Raw genomic sequence first — 22,556 nt, 5'->3', positions numbered from 1 at the left:
TCTGGAAGAGTGCAAGGGAAACAAAGCGAGGGTAAAAGGAAACAGGGAAGATGAGAGTGGGGATGTCGTGTCCTTTTGGGCAGAGCCACAGCGGGAGGAGGGTCAGGAATGGGTTATCTCCACAGGCAGAGGAGCTCAGAGATACCGGGACACCATTCCAGGACAAGCTACGGTCACAGATCCTCGCCTCAAAATTAAAATACAAACCCATTACATGAACCCCTTTGAAAATATATATATATATTTTTTCCAGTTCTTGTTTTTTTTTTAGTTGTTTTTAAATCAAGATTTCATTTGCATCAGAAAACAGCTCACATTGTTGCTGAAAGGTACCAGCAACTAGCAAGAGACTAAAAAGATACTACAAACAAACACAAAACTAGGCTCCTCATAAAATCATATTAGGAGAAACACAAAAGGCCAACATCAAGCAGCCAAGCAAAAAGTTAATGCTGTACCAATCAAATCAAAACCAGACATTTTAAGACAGAATTTAAGACAGGAATTTTCATAAGAGATATCAATTTATCATTATATAACCACTGCATTCAATATCATCACAGCTGATAACACCTGTAGTTCTCCCCACACGAGTTTTGCTGTTTTGAACACATCCACTTGAAATCCTTGTCTTAAATTAATAAACAGATAAAAGTCACTGTGTTCCTGTTAAGCCAAACAGGATAGCAGAGATAATACACATCTGCTCCCAGCATAAACTGATACAGTCCACCATAACCAAACATTAACAGGCTTCTATAATAAAAATTTACAAAGGGTATTTTCCCCCCATTTCTCTCTGAAGATCTCTTCAGAAAGTTTAGCAAAGATAGAACACACATTCTTTATCAATAATGTAACACAGGTGTTAATCTGAATCGCTGAATCTCAGTTCGCCCCTAATCCTTCCACTTAAATATTTTCATAGCTTCACAAAAAAACTCGTGCTCAGTGTCAAACTTTACACTGAAGAGAAGAAAATGGTCAAATATCTTTACCTTATTCATTGGAAAATAAAGCCAGTGAGATTATTGTTTCCTCAGCTACAGAATAAAATTAAAAGTTAAAAAAAAAAACAAAACTCAAAGAACCAAAGTTCAAAACTAACATAATAAAAAAGGAGGGTTACTGGCACCAAATGCTTGTATGGGAAAAAACTCTCTAAATATTTTTGCCATTCATATCAACAAAAACTGAGATACCTTACCTTCTGGTTATTATCTGCAGGAGGATTATTCTTGTGCTACCTGTTGTACTATCCTACTAATCCAGTTTTAAACTCTGAAGCTGGGAGCTGGAAGAGTCTGCAAAGCTAACTGGTGCCTGTCACCACAGATTTCTTTATAAGCAGCTTTTTGGACATTAAACAAATTTCTAGTTACAAGTTAATGCATGGATTAATTAGGATCGCTATCCGTTCTTGCATGGTCCCTTGGCCTGTAACACCTGTCTTTTCAAACACTTTTGTTCAAACACCACACAGTTTGTAAAACCAGAAACTGGATTAAAAATATCCTGCAATGTTTTTATACTCTCCAGCATTACATTCAAGGACATGCTTAGCTCATGTGGCTTCTTTTCCCTCCTTTCCCTTCTAAAATGGATAACAGAGCGTCAGGAGCCTGCAGGTAACTTGTGACTGCTCCAACACAGGTGTAAAGCCAAAGTCTCAGTTCAGGTAAATCAGCAGGAAATTCCCCAGGGTAAGTATCAGCTACTCTGAATCTTCATCAGTCAAAAACACGCTCCCACCAAATTTTGTTTTCAATGATATTTGTGCTTTGGGAGTGTTTTACAATGGGATCCATCAGAACTCTTCTTTTGACAGTCACACGATAAAAACAGGGAGAAAAAAAAAAAAAAAAAAGGAAGAATAAAACAGGGTAAATGTTGAAAAGATAATCAGTAAAGACAGGCTGTAAACTTGTCAAAGTGGGCTCAGCTGCCACCTTGTGTCAGTTCATGCTCCTCCCAACCCCGAGAAATGAAGCTGCAAAGCCACAGCAAGGAAAACATTCATCCACACTACAGATGTGTTCGAGAATGGAATAATAATAATAATACAACTGGAAGAAATAAGATTTTCAGAAGTTACGGCTGATTTAAGTTTGTTTCTTTTCTGGGCATTCAGCTAGGGATATTTTAAACAGCCAAGATCTCAAGGAGAGCTGGACACCCAAATATAAAAATGGCACCCTGGAAAAGACCTCAGATTAACCATCTAACAATAATAAAAGGATTAATTTAATTATCTTTTTGGGTTTTTTTTTTTCATACATACCACTACTATTAATATTCTTCTTGATCCAGTCAACAAAAAAACCAACATTGGTGTAAACTACTGAGTAACTCTTCTTTCCATATCCCAAAGCCCAGCTAATAATTCCATGGAGGGTGTAAATCCCCGAGTTGTCCCACACAGATCATCCCCTGGGTCACTTTACTGGCATTATTATTTTACACAATTATTATTATTATTATTGTGTAATAGCCCTGACATCTGTCAGGTGCCAGGATGGGGACTTCCAGCTGCTGCAGTTTTTTCCTCTTTTCCCTGTCTTGAATTAAAACACATCATGCAGTAGAGGCATGAATTAGTGGTTCCAGAAGGAAGCTTTACTCCTTTCCTTTTCAAATGGTCTCCATCTAAATTATCTGATTTCTCTCCTCCCACCCGTGTTTCTTCACAGCTAGCTGAGCTTACACAAGTGAAAACTCTTCAGCATGTCTGTTCTCCAAAACCCAATGTATAGACAGAAGGAGCACAGGATGTGCTATTTAAAACACAGGTACAACACTCCCAAGCAGCATCATTGCTTCAGGTGCACCCCACCTGTGAGCACACACATCCCCGAGGGCTGCAGCATCTCCTCCTCGGCAGGGAGGCACACTGGGAGCACCGAGGGGCTGAATTCCTGTTACAAATTCCATGGGCTCAGCCAGTTGGAGCAGGGCAATGTCAGAGTCCAGAGTCATTAAAACTTGAGTGTATAAAATACTGCTTGACTGAGCCTTTCTACAAGACCAAAGACATCAACATTTCCTGAAAGTCTTGGGAATGTGAGGCTTTAAGCAACCTTGGTGTTATCAATTTCCAAGATGCCTTATGAAGAGAACACATTTAAAGGCAGCTCCAGAAACCACCAGCTTTCTGATATTAACAAGTCAAGATTGTGCGTCTGTGACATGGAACAGGGAACATGCAGAAAACTCCATCCAGCAGCAAGGCTAGGAAGAGAGTCTTGGGAAAACATTTATCCAGTGTGAATAATGTGGCAACTCATGCCCTAATTGATTCTGTCTTGGTGACAGTCAGCAGTGAGTACAGAGACAATGCACCTCTCACTCCCACATCCTCCAGGACACTGAGCTTTAGGGCTCAGTGAAGGCACAGACCTGTGCTGACAGCCACACAGAAGCTGTTGTGTAAATGCAGATTAGGATCAGTGTGCAGGCTGTTGGATTGCAGCACCACAGGACAATTTGGGAATCACATTTACATTAAAAGCTATTTTGCAAGATTGATTTGTATTTCAGTACTAAGCGGAACACACAGTACCTGTCTTGCTCTGCAAGATCATGAAGTCCTGTTACCACCATCCATCAGTCTCTGTATGCTTCCCTAAGGGAAAATAAAAAGTTCATTGTCAGGCTGATACAACAGCAGGTTTGAAACCCGTGAATCTTAAAACCTGCAGTTTTCCAGCACACATGTGTGGAGCAGAGGAATCCAGAGGCAGTGTAAGCTGCAGCCAGCCCTGTGGCACTCTGGATGGAGCCAGCAGGCTGCAGGGACACACCTGCAGTCACAGACATCCCCAGGGAAGGGCTCATCCCAGTGCACTCACCTGGAATGAAAGCAGTGGGCAGCTGGGACGAGCCACTCTTGGGCAAGGACAGCTCCTCTGCAGGTGTGCTCATCTGCCAAGGCCACCAGCCAGGCACAGCTTCTTCACCTCCACTTACCCTACTGAACAGGAGCCTGGGCTGATTTGAAGGCAGTCCACAAACATCCTCTGGAACAGGAAGCACTGATGTTCCAAGAAGCCTTTAGAGGTTAAGACTGGGAGAAATAAAGAATATTCCAGTTAAGGGCAACCCCACAGCTTCTCAAGCTCCACCTCCCCCTTTTATGCTAAATCTTCCAACTTGCCTCATTAAAAAGTATTCAAATGTTTACACCACTGTGAGGAGATGATCTTAGCTAAAACAGAGCTTCACCAAGATGGAAGTTACCAATTACCTTCAAAAGTTTTAGCCTCAAAACTACAATGAACAGGGGCTCACCCCATTTTCCATAGAGTACTAGAGGGGAAAAGGGCAGCTCTAAAATGCTGGTTATTGTTTTCAATTGCTCTGCATTTGCAATTTGCAATTGCAATTTGCAATTGTTTTCAGCAAAGGAAGTAGGTGTAGGAAGGAGGTGCAAACTGATATATAAGCTGAAATGTTACTGAATTGCTGTACATGACTTAACAAGATGAAAGAAACAAGAAAAAATACATTCTGCTAAAGCCAAAGCATGTAAATGTCACTGTGCATATTTTTATTTCCTCAAAATACCTTATTTAAAAAATCTGGACCAACTGCGACCATTAGGCATTTTGAGAATTTGTAAATTCAATTATAAATTTATAAATCAGTTACTGTGGTTTCATATTCACAATTTTGTTATTTGCAATTTTGTACAGCTGGCAGTGAGGCAAATCCCAGCGATTTTCAGGGACACAAGGCCTACAATAAACTAGGGTTAGAATCAAAATAAAAATTGCAATGCTGATGTTGGAATAAACAGTTCTGGAGTTGCCCCTAACAGAATGAGCCATCCTTTGGCTGGCCACTGTTCAGTCTGAGCAGCACTTTTTCACAAGCTAAATGCTTTTCATTTTTCTCTGACCCTTTATGGGGGTTCCTTCTTCGAATCACCAATTGAAGATGGTTTTTAATAGGAAATTTTATTTTTCCCCTCACGGTTTTTTTTCTTCTCATTGACTAAATCTCATAAATAACCCTCCCCCAGTGTTTCAGTTCTCTGTGTAAGTTTTAACACAGTATCCAAAACCCTTTAATGAAATTGACCCACACTAGAAGAAAATATCAGTTGCGTTTCTTGTTGCTCTCAGTGAAGTTCACCCCTGCCATTCATATTTCCAGCTCTGTGACTTTGGCAGTGGTGCCTGATGGTCACACAGAGTTCCCAGCACAGAGGGAATCCATGGCTTCTTAGGCTGAGTGAACAAAATCACTTCTGAGCATGACTTGTCCCCCTGTCCTCAGATGTCTGAGCCTAGAAAAATGACTCAGAAAAGAGCACATGGAATCTCTGATACTTTCAACTGGTGAATTTCCCCTAAAAAAAAAAGGAAGAAATTCCAATTAACATGCCAACTGGCTAGCTGCTTAATAGGATCATTCTTTAAAAAAAAAATAAACAAGTCCAAGTAGGAGGCAAGGTGGAAGAGAAGCAAACATTTACGATGCTCTCAGTTTGGTTTTGACAAGTGCCACACACTTGGAGGGATTGTGAAGTGCTGCAGTGCTTTGACAGCAAATCATATTAGTGCTGTATCCTAAAAAATGATAAAATTCAATCAAATGTTCTGAGATAGAGGATTTGTCACAAGGGAGGGTTTTTAGGGTGTTTAGTCAGGACTGTCAAGGAGGGGAGGGACAATTCTCTCATGGGCGCATCCCTGACGTGCTTGAGCACGTTAAAAAGGAGTGAGGAACAATCACTCAACCTTTATCCCACTTCCTTTCCTTCCTGTAATCCCATTCTTTCGACTTTCACCCTCAGGATCTTTCCAACATGAATAAATTTATCAAGTGCTCTGAAGCTAGAAAGCCCTGAGCATTATTTCACTGGGCTACATTGCAAAACTGCTGTCAGGAACCTGTCCTACAACCCATACAACAATTAAAATGGAATCATGTCATTAAGAGCATTGCCCCACAGGGAACTTTTGAAAGAATTAATCCATCCAAACCTCCCGGTTTACGGTGAATTTGTTTGCTTTGGCACACAGGGTTCCTGAGAAGCACTGCTAGGCAGGCAGGGCAGGAATCTCTTCCTCCCTCTGGAAATTCAGCACACGTGGTGGGTCACCTTGGATGGGTCTGTAGGGCTGACAGAGCTCTGAACACTCCCTGCTGCTCAGGACTGGGGCTTCATGCAACACCTGAGGGAGCAGTCCCTCTGAAAAAACAGACCAAAGTTCAGGAGGAAAGCTGAAAAACTTAATGTCACTCTTAACACGCCACAAAAATGGGCTGGCAACTTGCTCCAAGTCATGTTGTGGTTACAAGCAAGTTCTGGCAAACATCCAGCAGATCATTTTACTTGAAAAAAATTCCAGAATGTTTCAGAACTCAAATGCAGGTCTAGATTTTGTGATTACCCGTTTCTGAAGTAATTCACAGGCAGGCATATGAGCGAAATCCCATTTTGGGATGACATTTCTTAAGGCCAGTTGAAGGCCACTTTTGCTCTGGCTCTGACCTGTGCAATCAAGCTCTTAATTTCAGAAAATAAATAAAAATGTGAGTGGTTTACTTTCATTTAAACAGCCCCAGCCACAAACAGTGCAGATATATCCTGCTTCAAACTTTTCACTTTTTCAGGCTGAGGAAGACATGCTGGCAAAACTGATGGACATGAATTTTATTGGCAAGCATTTGAAAGAGCAATCACAAAAAGCTTCCTTTGTAAGTGCTGGAGGGTTTTTTAACAAAAAGAAAAATGTAGTTATTCTTGTGGAAGCTGTAAAATTAATCTCGTACCGACAATAAAGGATGCATGTGAAGAAAAATCACTTTTTCTTCCTGGAGAATAAAAGCACAGCTAACTCTGGCCTTATTGAAGTTGAAGGTGTCATCCAGCTGCTCTGGGCAGCCTGTGCTTCACAGTAAAGAACTTTTTTCTCATAAATATCCAATCTAAACCTACTCTCTTTCAGCTTGAAGCCATCCCTCTGGTCCTGTGCTCCGTGCTCTGGTAAGAATTCCTCCCCAGCTCTCCTGCAGGCTCTCTCCAGGTCCTGGAAGGTTGCAAGGAGCTCACCCCACAGCCTTCTCCTCTCCAGGGCTTTGTTCTGCAGGTAAAACCACATTTGCTTCTGCAAGCTGCTAAAGATGTGAGCCCTGCTTTGCCTGGCTGCCCCCAACAATCCGAGTGAAAAGGACAAAATAACTCCAAGGGCTGCTCTCTTGCACCTTCTGTCCACACTCAGGGCTTGAGGGGGAAAAGGAGGAAGAGAAGGAAGGATTCAGTCTGGATTCAAGTTTTATTTCTGTTTTGCTAGCACAGAATTGGAAGGCATGGCCTGGTGCAAAATTCAGTTTTTCTGCCATGGCTGGAAACAGATCTTATAATTCCCAGTACCAACTGCCCAGGTTAAAGCTAAACTGGGCTAAGGAAAATGTGCAGATATTCTCTTTCAAGCAAGTTTTGGAATTATTTTGGAACTAAATCACTGTTTCATTATCAATTTCTTAAATCCCTTTACACCCAGCATTTGTACTGAAAATACTTGTGATGAACAGAGTCAAAATGCACAATACACAGTAAACCTTGATGACCAGCAAGAGTGGCTGGAATAATCCAGAATAAATATGCCAGATTTACCCCTTAAATCACTGTTCTCATCACCTACCATGGCTGAGTGTAGCTGCTAATCTTTATGTGTTTCTAAAGGAGAATATTTATAGAAACCATTATCTGCAGTGATAATTAGTCATTTGGTTGTCTTTTAAGAAAAACAGAATCAAAGCAGCCAGTTCTGCCCAGCAGCAAATTATAAAAGAGGAATTCTTTGTGGTACACTTCTCAAAGCCAGCAGTGGTCACAAGTTTATTTTTTTTTTATTTCCTTAAAGAGGAAAAGTTCAATGAAAACACACCTCTAATAGATTTTACTACAAATTCTGTTAAACTCCACTGTGAAAAATTTGCAGCCACAATCACGGAGCATTTTGTTGTTCAGAGGATGAAAATCAACCTTGTACAAATTGTCTGGGAAATGTGGGATTCTCCAAACTGCCAAGTGAATCCAACACCTCCAATAAAAATTGTTTGCTGTCACCTCAGGATTATCATGGGCTGATGCAGTGACACAATGCTGTTCACACCAGCTTTTAAATTAAAAAAAAAAAAAAATAAAAAAAGCTTTCTATAGAAATGAACCAGTTCATTTGTCTGATTTCTTCCATCCTTCCCCAATTATCATTCCACACACCTTTTTCCCCTTGTGCAAAGACACAAGGATGAGGGAAAGAGGAAACAGACAGATTTTTTTTTTAAAAAAAATATTATGTGTTGCCATAAGAAAATTGGTATTTGGGTACTTGGCCCCATATTTATATGGGAATAAATAAATAACTAAATAAATGAGAAAATCAGATTCACAAAAATAATTTTTTTTCTTTCTTTCAGCACTGAATAATTTTATCGTCCTATGCAAAGTTAGTTTAAAAGTGATAAGTTTGGTTTTTTTTTATTGATGTTATACGAAACTCTTATTTTCTGTGCTTTGACAAACACTAAAAGCCCCTATGCTTTGCAATTTTTAATCCCAGGAGATTCCTGACTGCTTTACAGGCTGCTTCTTTCCATTCTTGTTTGCTATAAATTAATAAATTTTCATGAATGAAGCAGGAACAATTGCTACCATTAATTGTTGCAAAAAAGGAATACTCTGGATTTTAAGCTCTAAGACAAGGGAAAGGAGGACCCTCTGTGTTCTGTTTGTACCCCATGGGTATCAACATAAATCATGACCTCGCTCCAAATTTGAAAATATTTCACTTTATTTATTTAATCATAAATCAGGCCTAACATTATTTGTTTTGAACCATCAAGGAATCAGGCATAAGTTTTGTAAGAATTACCCAAGGACAGAAAACTTTCATACAAATCACTCACCTCCACTAATGAGTTCTCCAGATTTAACAGAGTGTGGTTCTTCTGCACACCAGCCCTGAAGTCTTTGCTGTAAAATGCTGAAATCCTGTCTGAAAGTGGCTTTTCTTGGAGGCAAAATGAATTTACCACGTCATTCAACACTTACTCAGGCAGATCTACACATGGAAATGGAACTCACATGAGGAGGAGAATAGCAGTTGCTATTTGCCCCAACAATTTGCTTTATGTTCCCTGCAGACTTTATATTATTATTATTATTATTATAATTGTCTATTTATATAGACCTGAGAAACACACCAAAAGTTTATAATGTTGAGCAGCATGCTCAGTGTTTTATAGATTATTTATTGATATTTACTAGTAGCAGAAGTAGCATCAGTACTATTATTATTATAATTTTGTTTATTATTTTGTTTACTATTATTATTATTATTTAGGTTATTTATATAGTCCTGAGAAACACACCACAAGTTCATAATGTTGAGCAGCATGCTCAGTGTTTTATAGATTATTTATTGATATTTACTAGTAGCAGAAGTAGCATCAGTACTATTATTATTATAATTTTGTTTATTATTTTGTTTACTATTATTATTATTATTTAGGTCTATTTATATAGTCCTGAGAAACACACCACAAGTTTATAATGTTGAGCAGCATGCTCAGTGTTTTATAGATTATTTATTGATATTTACTAGTAGCAGTAGTAGCATCAGTACTATTATTATTATAATTTCGTTTATTATTTTGTTGTTTATTATTATTATTATTATTTAGGTCTATTTATATAGACCTGAGAAACACACCACAAGTTTATAATGTTGAGCAGCATGCTCAGTGTTTTATAGATTATTTATTGATATTTAGTAGTAGTAGTAGTATTTCCAGTAATATTATTATTATTGTTTCATTTATTGTTTTGTTTATTATTATTTTGTTTATTATTTAGTTTATCTTATTATTATTATATTATATTATTATATGTTTTATGTTTCATGTTCCATATTTCATGTTTTATATTTCATGTTTTATATTTCATGTTTTATATTTCATGTTTTATATGTTTTATATTCATGCTTTATGTTTTATATGTTTTATGTTTTATGTTTCATGTTTTATTTTTTATGTTTCATATTTCATGTTTTACTTTTCATGTTTCATGTTTTATGTTTCATGTTCCATATTTCATGTTTTATGTTGCTGGATTCAAAGCTTTTAACCAAGAACTGATTGCCAGTGCTGATGCAAAGGAACAAAAAGCAATTTTTGTTATTTCACATGTAGCCCCCACTCAAAATTGAAAGCATCAAAATCCTTCATGAAACTTCAGCCAGGCTGTTTCAGATGTCCTGAGAGCAGATCCAGGAGCTTCAGTTCTGTTCCAAGCTCCTGCCCAGCCCAGGTGAACAAACAGGTCTCAGCCAAGTCCTCTGAAATGTTCAGGTATCACCTCTCACACTGCAGGGAGGATGAAATAAATCCCTTTTCTCCAGAGGTGAAGATCCCTGGAAGGGCAGAGCACACAGAACAAAGTGCACAATGGGAAAAGTCTTCAAAGGAGCACTTGGGGCAATAAAAACCCAAAGAAACCTCACAAGAAGCTGTTTCCCAGAACATTTGGTCTTTAATTCAGGATTTTGGATGTGCATCAAGATCTGAGTCTCCTGTGTAAAAAATAAAAGGAGCTCAATTTTAATGGAAAACTCACTGAGCTCTTTTTCCCCCTGCAATGCTCAATAATTGATGCAGTGGCTAAAAGTGACTGGGAACCAAGAAATAAAAGAAATTAATTAAATTAAAAGAAATTAATTAAATTAAAACTTTAAATTGATTTCAATTAAATTTAAATTAATTTTAATTTAAATTAAATGAATAAAATTAATTTAAATTAAATGAATAAAATTAATTTAAATTAAATTAAAAGAAATTAAAAGAAACAGCAGAAACAGTGGCCTTTGCCCACTTCTCACTGCAGCTCCATTTTTCCATTTCCAGTACATGAGAATGACAGATACTCATATATAGATATAAGTTACTCACATCTGTGATGGGCAATTTTCCTTTTTGCAGCAAAGTCTTCTCCCAGACAGAGCTTTTGCCTTTCAAAGCAAACAAGACCAAAACCAAACAAGGTGAAGAAGTCAACAAATGCAGAGAGAACAATGAGATACCAGCCAAGGCTTCCCTTGGATGGAGTCCAGCCTTAAAATGATTAATTGGGAAAGGACAAACGAAGGAAGAGACAGGGAACAAAATTGTGCTTAGCTGAAATATTTGACCTGAATGTCCCAAAATGCTCTGTAAGGACAGATCAATAGTAATGATTTTCAGCTAAGATTTGGCATATGGATTAAACAAATCAGCAACACTCAGAGGCAAGCTGGTCACTTAACTCCCAGCTTCTTCCCCTTGGGAATGTTTTGTGAGATGCAAAGTTTTAACAGCACAGTGGCAGCTCCTGAAGGTAAATAGAAATAAAAGACAATAAATCCAGGATGTCACCTGATTTTTGGAGAGCACAGTGAACACATTTCAATGCCTGCTTTTACCAGAGTTACTGCATTACAGTGCTTACAGAATACACTCAAAATACATAAAATACATAAATACTCTATCTCAGCAGCAATCCTTGCAGATTTTTTTCAGAAACAAAATAAAAATACGTGCCAGCAGCCTGGCTGTGCTCAGTCGTGTCTGCACTTCACATCTCAGCAAGAAAGGAGAGAATTCCAGGTGGCTCCAGGTATCCCAGCACAGCTGTGGGACATGGAGCTGGAAGAAGAGATGAATGACCTGTCAAACCAGCTTAGAACTCCAGGAGAAGGAGCTCCAGGGGCAATCCATGGTTTTGCTCTTGATCAGCCAAGGGAGAGCAGCTTCCCCTCTCACAGGAAACTGGCCCAGGGTCTGTTTGCTCTCTTCCAGCCTCGGTCTCCAAGGTTAAATCACTTTATGCAAGGCTAAATCACTTATTTTCAGGACCCACAATCAAATCAAGAGCAGGCTCAGCTGCTGGGAGATGAAGCCAGAAAGGAGGAGAGAGCAGTGGAGAAGCAGCATGCTGATAAAGATATTTATGTTGTGCCAAAACTGTAGAGAGGTGGATTTAAAACTCTTTAAATTTTTTATTTCCAGGCTGATATGGAGGGAGTGGGTTTGGGTTTGTAGAAGACTTCGAGGTTCCCACTTGTAAAGGTGGAAATGGAGACACAGAGAGAGGGGGAACTGCAGAAAAGTTGAAACCAGAGCTTTGTCTTCTGCTCCTGATGCTCCCCATGAGAGTGTGGGAATCACGAGCCGAGCACCAGGAGCAGGGAGATGGGGACAGCCAGGATCCATGAGCAAGGATGGGATATTCCCTTCATTTAAAACAACTCAATTACAATTGAAACACAGGCAGCAGCAGGATGCCCTTAGGGATCCTTAGTGTTTGTATCCCACAGAATGCCTCCAGCAGCATCAATGGGGTTAGGGTTGGGTTAGGGTTTGCATCCCTTGTGGGATACAGCCCCTCTGGAAAAGGCAGGACCAGGACAGGAGTGCTGTTCTGTTCCAGCTCTGCCATCAGATGGCAGAGCAGCACCAGCTCTGCTGGAGATGGGTACAAACACCCCGTGATTGTTTTATCCATGGTTTATGGACAGTCAGTAAAAATCAGCACAAAGTCATTTCCCTTTGGACTGCGAGGCAAAGCTCGTTCCAGCACAGTGAGGAGTGTGAAGGCACATCAAAAGCTTTGCTTCACCATCCTCTCAAGGCTCTGTGCAAATCCATTCCAGGCTGTTCTCACAGAAAACGGAGAAATCTGCAAAGTTCTCTGGCCATAATGAGGAGCCAGATGATGAACATCAGTGCCACAGCCAGCACAGATCTTCCTGCAGGGATTTTGTCTGGTTTTGTCCTTTTTGTGTCATTCCCAGCTCTGAGGGTACAAAGGACAGGGATTTGCAAACCCTTTGTGCCCCACAGAGCAGGATTCACCCTGGTGACACAAAGTCACCTGGGCTCCAGCTGTGGAGAGCTTCAAATTCTCCAGCTGGATCCATATTCCCCATAAATAAAAATATGGCTATAAATTTAATTTAATATATATTTAATATATAATAGTTATATATTTAATATACGTATTAAATATATATAATATGTATATATAATATATAATAAATAGAAATATATTTAATTATATATAAATATATAAAATATATTGTACTTGTATAATATTATACACTTACATAAATAAACTTCTATAATATAATACTTACATATTATATAATAAGATAAATCTATATATTTATACTTATATATATTATTTATACTTATATATATTATACTTATTATATAATATATTATACTTATATATAAAATATAATATATTATACTTATATAATATACTTATATAATATACATATATAATATATATTATATATAATATAAAATATAGAAATATAGAAATACAATATAATATCTATAATATAAATAATATATATAATATAATAAATATAATATATAGTTAAATATATAAAATTATATTTAAATATATATTTATAATATATATTATATTTATTATTTCTTTATTATATCCAATATATTTAATTCTATTTAATATATATTTAATATATCTTAAATATGTTTAATATATTTAATATGTAGTTTATATATATTTAATATATCTTAATATGTATTTAATATATATTTAATACGTATTTAATAGATATTGAATATGTATTTAATATATTTTAATATGTATTTAATATATTTTAATATGTATTTAATATATATTTAATACGTATTTAATAGATATTGAATATGTATTTAATATATTTTAATATGTATTTAATATATATTTAATACGTATTTAATAGATATTTAATATGTATTTAATATATTTTAATATATATTTAATATGTATTTAATATATATTTAATATATAAAAATATTCTGTATTTTTTTCACTTTCAAAACCAGACTCTGCAGCACCTGCTCAGTGTCACCAGCAATAAAATTCTGCTTCTTCCATCCAGGAGCAGACACTGAGCTAAAATAAATAGCACAGCAGGACAAGGGGAAGTGGAGAACTCTTGTGTTGAAACCAAGGGGATTCCCTGTCTCTGCAAGGGTTGGTGTAGCTATAAATAATGAGGAGGAAATCAGAACCCTGCGTAAAAAATATTCTGTACTTTGAATGTGCAAACACGACTGAAGCCTTTGAAAAAATAATTGGGAAGAGGCAAAAAGAGTGAAAACAAAAAAAAGCTAAATAGCAGAGCTACAAGAAAAATAACCCTAAAAAACCCCTTTGTTTGTTTGCAATGTGATCATTCAAGCTGTGAAGCTGTCGTGGAGGTACAGCCACCCCAGCAGAGGAGGGTTAAAAGCTCAAGAAAATGCATTTGAGGGAGTTGCAGGGCTGATGTGGAGCTGCAGTGGGTGGAAAACGGAGCTGTGCCACTGAGGTCGAGCCTTGAGCAACTCAGCCAAGGGCTGGAGGCTCTGGGGACATCACAGAAACCACAGCAGGCTCAGACACACCAAAGGCTTTGCCTGCCATCAGCAGATGGGAGATGCTCACCCCAGCAGCTGAAAACACTGAATTCTTTACAGACCCACTGCACTGGAGCCAAGATTTAATGGCAGCCCTCATTTCTGACAGGGTGGCACAAGGAGATTGGCCACCACGTTCACTCCTGGCTGCAAGACACGTGAACTCAAGCAGGGCAGACACATTAATTTAAACTGGACGAGCTTTGCTCTCAGTTTGATGTAAACAGGAGACAGAACTGAGCCACCTACAAATTCTGTGTGTGCCCAAGACTCGGTGGCCCTGGGGGCCACGAGCTGTGAGCTGCACTCTGCTGATCCTGCAAGAGCTTTGGCCAGCTCTGAAAAAATGAAAAAGCTGAAAAACCAGCCAGACAACAAAGTAGACAGCAAATACCAACTCCTGCAGAAAAAAACCCAGCTGAAAGACAGTGCCTAGCAGCGTTTGTGTCAAAATTCTGTGCACAATGCAGCCCTTTCCATGGAGGAAAGTGCCAGGTCAAGCCCACAGCTCACAGATCCTGCAGAATTCTCTTGTTTTGTGCCATTCTGTGCCACCCTGTGCCCACAGCTCACAGATCCTGCAGAATTCTCTTGTTTTGTGCCACCCTGTGCCATGTCAAGCTCCCCAGCTCCCAGCTGGGGAGAGCTTAGAATTCTCCAGCTGGATCCATATCCCCCATAAATAAAAATATGCATATAAATTTAACTTAATATATAATTAATATATAATAGTTATGTATTTAATATATGTATTAAATAGATATCATATGTATATATATAATATATAATAAATAGAAATATATTTAATTAGATTTAAATATATAAAATATACTTAGATAATATTATACTTATATACTTATATAAATATACTTCTATAATATAATACTTACATATTATATAATATACTTATAACTTATATATATTATTATACAATATATTATAATTATATATAAAATATAATATATTATACTAATATAATATACTTATATAATATATATTATATAAAATATATAAATATATAAATAAAATATAATATCTATCTATTGTTTTGTGCCACCCTGTGCCATGTCAAGCCCACAGGTGACACAGATCCTGCAGAATTCTCTTGTTTTGTGCCACCCTGTGCTGGTTTGTATCGAGTTAGCACACACCTCTTTCTGCTCTGCTCCTTGCCCTAATGCAATATGGATGGGGTTCCATCACTAATTCATGGATTAGGAACTCTCTGCTTTCTCTAGAGCAAGGGGCAGGGGTAAAATGTGGTTTTTGGTGTCTTTAAAAGAAAAAAAAAAAGCCTCAGCACAGAAAGCTTGAGCTGGTGTGTTTGTTTGGGCAGCTGGAGGAGTGGAAATAGGGGTAGGGAAACAGCAGAGCAAACTTGAGTGAGGCACATCCAGAGGGAAAGGGAAGGGAAGGGAAGGGAAAGGGAAAAGGAAGGAGAAAGAAAGGAAAATGAAAAGAGAAAGAAAAGAAGAGAAAGAAAAGAAGAGAAAGAAAAGAAGAGAAAGAAAAGAAGAGAAAGAAAAGAAGAGAAAGAAGAGAAAGAAAAGAAGAGAAAGAAAAGAAGAGAAAGAAAAGAAGAGAAAGAAAAGAAGAGAAAGAAAAGAAGAGAAAGAAAAGAAGAGAAAGAAAAGAAGAGAAAGAAAAGAAGAGAAAGAAAAGAAGAGAAAGAAGAGAAAGAAAAGAGAAAGAACAAAAGAAAGAGATAAAGAAAGAAAAGAAAGAGAAAGGAAAAGAAAAAAAATAAACAAATTCCCCAAAGAAACAAACAAACCACACCCCAACATTTCCACCTGCAATGTCAGATGTCCTCTGTGGCCTTGGTGGAGCATTTGGCAACCTGAACTGCTTGAGGCAGCAGGAAAGCAAAGGGAAATGTTGCTGCAGGCTCTGGAAGGATGCTGTGATGGGTTATCATCCAAGTGTCAGTGTTACAGGAGAGGAGGGCTTGTGCCCAGGGGTGCCCAGGGGTGCACAGGGGTGCTCAGGGGTGCCCAGGGGTGCTCAGGTGTGCTCAGGTGTGCCCAGGGGTGCTCAGGGGTGCCCAGGGGTGCTCAGGGGTGCCCAGGGGTGCTCAGAGGTGCCCAGGGGTGCCCAGGGGTGCTCAGGTGTGCCCGGGTGTGCCCAGGGGTGCCCAGGAGTGCTCAGGAGTGCCCAGGTGTGCTCAGGGGTGCTCAGGGGTGCTCAGGAGTGCTCAGGGGTGCCCAGGGGTGCTCAGGTCTGCCCAGGTGTGCCCAGGTGTGCTCAGGTGTGCCCAGGGGTGCTCAGGGGTGCCCAGAGGTGCTCAGGGGTGCCCAGAGGTGCTCAGGGGTGCTCAGGGGTGCTCAGGTGTGCTCAGGGGTGCTCAGGTGTGCTCAGGGGTGCTCAGGGGTGCCCAGGGGTGCTCAGGTCTGCCCAGGTGTGCCCAGGTGTGCTCAGGTGTGCCCAGGGGTGCTCAGGGGTGCCCAGGAGTGCTCAGGGGTGCCCACGGGTGCCCAGGGGTGCTCAGGTGTGCCCAGGGGTGCTCAGGGGTGTTCAGGGGTGCCCAGGCGTGCTCAGGTGTGCCCAGGGGTGCTCAGGTGTGCCCAGGGGTGCCCAGGGGTGTTCAGGGGTGCCCAGTGGTGCCCAGGGGTGCCCAGGGGTGCCCAGGAGTGCTCAGGGGTGCTCAGGGGTGCCCAGGGGTGCTCAGGTGTGCCCAGGGGTGTTCAGGGGTGCTCAGGTGTGCCCAGGGGTGTTCAGGGGTGCTCAGGGGTGCCCAGGGGTGCTCAGGGGTGCCCAGGGGTGCCCAGGGGTGCTCAGGGGTGCTCAGGCACTTTCCAAGCAGCACAGCAGAGTCAGAGGCTGCAGCCCCCAAAGCCTCTCCCAGGGGCCAGGATTCACCACGAGGAACAAGAAAATTCAGCTGCAGCCAGATTTCCTGGGCTCTCACAGCTCCTGTCACCTCTGAGCTGCCTCCAGCCAAGGTTCTGCAGCCCAGATTGAGTTAAATGTAAAATTGACACACACAGAGCAACTGCCCAGACTTAATAAAAGTGGGAAAACCTCGTCAAAACAATTTGGCTGCACTTTGGCTTAAAACTTAAACTTGAAATTTTATTTTTTTTTTTTTTTAGCTATACTCATTCATTCCTCACTCTGACACCCATGGTACAAGATTGTATTATTAAATGAAACAATTGAATAAACAAAATTAGGATTTTGTATCAATTAGTGCTGTATGAGTGGCCACTGCAAAGGTTGGAGAAAGGCTGAAATAATTTAAAACAAGAGAAGCAAACAAAAAAAATCAGTTCAGCAGCTCTGAGATGCCACTCTTCTGTTGCATATTTTACACATATTTTTGACCATCTGGACACCCAAATACTTCAGTATGTTCAACTCCAGCTGAGGAGCTACAGAGGAGTTACAGAGGAGTTGTGAGAAGTCCAGCTGAGGTTTAATGATCAAATCAAATGAGACCAGAGGAAGCTCCATTTTGCCATCATTTGATTGCTGTTGGCACCCAAACATCCCAGCAAGCACTGCAGACTTCACTCATGTGAAGGTCTCTCCTATAGGGAGCTCATGATTCTTGAACCAAAAAGTGCTGCTTTTAGAATTAAAGTTTAAATTTAATCATCTGCTGCTGGGCAGCTTTAATTGGCCAACCTGGAATGGCCCCCGAGCTGGGTGGTTTGCCACTTTTTTGTCTCTTTCCAGGAAATTTCTCTTTAATCAGAGCACTCCTCTTACCCAGGAAAATGGGGAATGTTGCAGAGCCCAGGATGGTTTGGAGCTCAGGGGTGGAAAGGAGCACTGGAAATCCTCTTTTCCACCTGGCACTGCATTTAAGCTTTTGCTACAAAGAAGGACATTGGAAAGCCACTCATACATTTGTGTGTATTTATATTTATGTGGGTGTGTTTGTGTCTGTGCTTGCAGAACTTACACCTAAAAAAAGAGAAAATAATGTAATTTAGAGGGGATGTTTTTTATTTGGAAGCTGGCACTAGCATTTTAATCTGCTTTTTAATAATGAGATAGAAAATGTTTAATTTTAATACAGTTCAGCCTGGCTAAATATCACAACCTAAGCCTGTAGTCTGCAAAGTGCTAAACTCGAGTGAATTGGAAAAGTATTGCCTGTGTAGATTATTTACTCAAGTACTTTTAAAGCACAAGGTTAAAGGAAGCACTTACAAACAGTCCCCCGAGGCAAGGCTCTGCTTAAGAAGTTAATTACCAGGTAAGAGTGACCTGGGCTCTGGTTCTCAGCTCCCAACACACAACTAATCCTCAGTCACTGCTCTCCAAAGAAAAAGAGGTGAAAGAAGAGCAGTGTCAGAAAATCTGCTCTGATAATGTTGCAGCCTGAGTGCATGGCAAGGGTAATTGCAGGTCACTTCTTCAGAATATTGAATATTGTTTTTCTGCTAAGCTTAATGGCACACACAGCTCTAAATGTCACTGCAGTTAAACCCAAGCAGAGCCGACCAATTCACAGTGAATTCAAATTATTTCAGCCCAAAGACATCCCAGACAGTGGCCAGGAGTCTGTTGTTCAAAACCTGCAATACAATCAAATTTCACTTACAGCCTTTGGAGCTTTTATCTTCCCTCATTTTGGCAGAACAGAATTCAACAACCTGAGACATCACCCTGCAGCTATTTTAGAGTGAACTAAGAGCAATTCCCGCAGGAGCAGAAATCACTGTTTGTAATTTGGTAGGTTTACTTCCCAAACACGATCTCTAAGGCAGTTACAATTCCCACCCTAAAGGAAAGGACAGCAGTAAAAAGATTTGAAGTGGTGATTCACCATCTCCCTTCCTTTTTAACCTTCATTTTCCACTCTTCTTTCAGCCAGGTGCAAACACTACCAACAAGCTCTGCAGGTTCCACTTAATCCAGTTGTACAACATCTAGAAAGATATTTTTTTACCACTTTCCCACTCTTTAAAGCACGAGTATTTCTTGCTGTTATTAGCAGGGCAGAAGGCTTTAGCAGTAATTTCTGCAGAAAGGCTGAAATGTTCCCCCCATCTCCTGCCTGCATGCTGTGTGTGACTGCTGAGGGATGCTGTGACACTGCTGAGGGGACCAGCAGCACTTGGCAGAGGGGTGAGGGGTGATGCAGCAGCTCCCAGAGCCCAGGGATGGAACAGCAGACACCCTCAGCTCCAAGTTTTTCTTCCAGCACCTCTGGAGGCACAGCTGAACTCGTTCTGCCCCAGGCAGTCACTGTGCAACACCTCTGGCAGCACCACACACCAATAATCACCTGCCCCAAACTCTCCCACCTGCCTTGCTAAAAATAACCCTTAAAGCTGATCCACCAGCTGCTGGGGCAGAGGTGGGGAGAGGAATTTAGATGACCTGGATGAAGATTTCACACTCTCGAGATTATAATCATCCCTCATGATGCAAGGCATCCTCTTGGCTTGTCATGTTTTAATAGCTTTATGACAGCAAACGCCAAGAACGTTTCAGTGTGGTGACAACAGCCTCTCAGGATTATGGAGGCTGTTACTGAGAGTGTGCAGGTGACACTGCCTTTCCACTTTCTGTTTTTCCTGGCTCCCAAGTGCCTGAGGAAATGGCTCTTTCAGGCAAGTTGTCACCACGTATGCCACCACACACCCAGCTTAACCCCAAAAAACTCCTGCCATTAAAAGGTTCATGGCTCAACCTGCATGCCAAGCACCCAGAAAGATCCCACAAGTGAAAGGAGCATCCAAATTGTTCCTTCAGCTCCCAGGACAGTGACACTGGTCACTGCTGGCTCCCAGGAAAATCACATTTCAGCAAGAATGGAAGCAAAAACCCCAAGTTTCCACCAGAATGACTCAAGTGACAGGACTGCACTAAAACAAAGGAAAAAAGAAGTGCCAAGAAGAACTGGCAGATGTTTTTGCACTTGGTTTAAAAAGTTAATTTCTAATTAGAAGCAAAGTTATTTGACAAGGTGTTAGGACAACCTTCAAAGAGAAAAGCACTGTTTCCATATTCTGAGTTTTCAGAGCATTTTTCTTTTTACCAAGCCATATTAAAAGTATTTTAGCTCATTAATTCAGACATAATTTAGCATTTTCTACACAGTTTAACACCTGTCTGCACTTTCCCTGCAGTCATGGCAGAGGCTGATAAAACAGGGAGATCACTTAACATCTGAAAACATGGAACTGTTCTCTGTCTCTTACCAGAGCACTGCTCTAATAAAACAACTTCACAGAAGACATTTGGAGGAGAAATCCCTACAGTATCTTCATCTAAGGTCCCAAGGAATTTCCAGTTGCATTTCCTGCTCTTGGAGCTCCTGTGCAGGTGCAGGAAGCAGCAGCTGATGTGTCCCAAAGGTGACTTACTGGGCTAAGAGCAGCACATTGCTATTAAAAATGGATAGACTTGGTTTTCAATTGGAGCCACAGAGTGGGAGTTACCTGGCATGCTTTTCTTTCCAAATCAAATATTTATCAGAGGAAAACCACAGGTGTCACTGACAAGGAGAGATTAGCTGTGACTTAAAACCACACACCTGGATTGAAAAGTGGTGAGACATGCTCTGCTTACCAAGCAGCCTCAGAAGTGCATGTGCTAGCCCAGGCAAATTAAAAACCTTTCACTTGTTCCCAAGAAGTAGAACTTGAATTTAAACTCCAGAGTGGTGTTTTCCTACAGTGCCTGGCATTAAGCAAGTGTTTACAGCTGAGAACATCAAATCTTTTTGTCTCTTCTCAGCTGAGTGGGTGGCAAGAGCAGAGGCACCAATGGCAGCATCCGGGGTGGGGAAGGAAAATTGAGTTTGGTTTGCTCAGTGCAATCTAACACTCCCTAAGATAATCCAGCACCAGAATTTACTGAGGCATTTTTAAATCCAGAGCTTGGCTCTTCCTTTTTAAAAAGCTTCTTCAGTAAGGGGACATGGAAGCCAAGAGCTGAAGGTGGAATCTGCCTGCTGGGCTGTCACCACTGCAGTGACACAGAGGAAAAAAAAAGGTGATTATTGGGAGTCCTACGTTAGGTCTGGCCTCAAGTTCACTTGAATCCTTCCCCCAGCTCACCAGGCTCAGGATTCTGAATCTGTGCTGTGTGCATCATGTAACAAATAGCAGGTTTCTGATCTAAATTGGGAGAGCCTTTATGAAACTGGGAAGGCAAGATGGGTTTGAAAGCAAACAAAAACCAACCAGTAAAAAAAGGTGGTTTCACACAGTTGGAGAACACATAAGAACAAATATTAGCCATATTCAGCCTCCTTCTCCCTTAATTCAACCATTTCCTTTTGTTTCCACAGGTCTCTCTCTCCCCCACCCCACAATGTGACTGCTTTTGCAAAGTCTCTGCTTATTTTAAGCATTTGCCTTATGATTCTGAATCATACCAAGAAAGCTGAATACTAGAGGAAGTCAGGTCTCCTAGCTTTAGATTCTTGAATTCCACCCAAGTAGGTGCCTAAAACAGCAAGCAGAACTATTTGTGTCCTGGACATCCAGTTCTGGGATCATTTCATCAGGAATGAAGCAAGAAAGGGTGAGCAACTGAGTTCCATAAGGATAAAAATAATTCAATTATGTTATGCCATCTTGACTGTGGATGAAGGCTGACATACAAACGTTAATAGTGCCCAAGTACTGAATCATTTTCACTGAGGTGACAAATCAGATGTTTTATTGATGAAAACAAGAATTGCACAGCCCCTTTCTGGACTGGACTGGAAAAGGGCACAGCAGAAACTCCTGCCATAAGGGGCAAGGGCAATTAAAAATTTAACGCTCATTCTACACCCCAGAACATTCTAAGTGGTGGTTTTCATTTTTCCATTTCTCCAAAAGTGAGAGCAGCTCCAGAATCCCAATCCCCTCAAAGGCACAACAGTTCAATTAGAATGACATTAAAGGCTTATGGTAACAATCCCAACACTCGAGGTTGATGCCTGTAACTGAATCAAGAATTTAAAAAGTCCCATTCACCCCACCTAGGGCCATTCCAGTGCATTAATGTGTGGGAACTCGTGCTCTCACCAATTAGGCACAGCTCCTCCTGCTCACCCCAGGGAGAATAAAAGCTGCTCAGAGCTGTCATCGTTCCCTATTCCAGAAGAGACTGTTGCATAATTACTAATTACCCATCGGTGAGTC

At 40.3% G+C, this 22,556-nt stretch overlaps 1 long non-coding RNA gene across 2 annotated transcripts; it reads right to left on the bottom strand.

Annotated features, from left to right (window-relative positions):
* Positions 1–223: 223 nt before the first annotated feature.
* On the bottom strand, positions 224–21,043 carry LOC147652362 (uncharacterized). Of its 2 annotated transcripts, none has more exons than XR_015288254.1 (7): positions 20,619–21,043; positions 8,920–9,074; positions 6,947–7,091; positions 5,988–6,196; positions 3,849–4,063; positions 3,560–3,622; positions 224–1,818 (listed from the first exon to the last, which is right to left on the bottom strand). It is a non-coding gene; the product is annotated as an uncharacterized LOC147652362 (long non-coding RNA). The 2 variants fall into 2 exon arrangements; XR_015288253.1 differs by having other exon boundaries at positions 224–1,815.
* Positions 21,044–22,556: the final 1,513 nt, after the last annotated feature.

The sequence above is a fragment of the Cyanistes caeruleus genome, chromosome 6 (genome assembly GCF_971803275.1).
Source record: "Cyanistes caeruleus chromosome 6, bCyaCae1.hap1.1, whole genome shotgun sequence".
NCBI classification, from domain to species: domain Eukaryota; kingdom Metazoa; phylum Chordata; class Aves; order Passeriformes; family Paridae; genus Cyanistes; species Cyanistes caeruleus.
The sequence above is the reverse complement of the archived record's forward strand: the minus strand, read 5'-3'. Positions and strand labels throughout refer to the sequence as shown.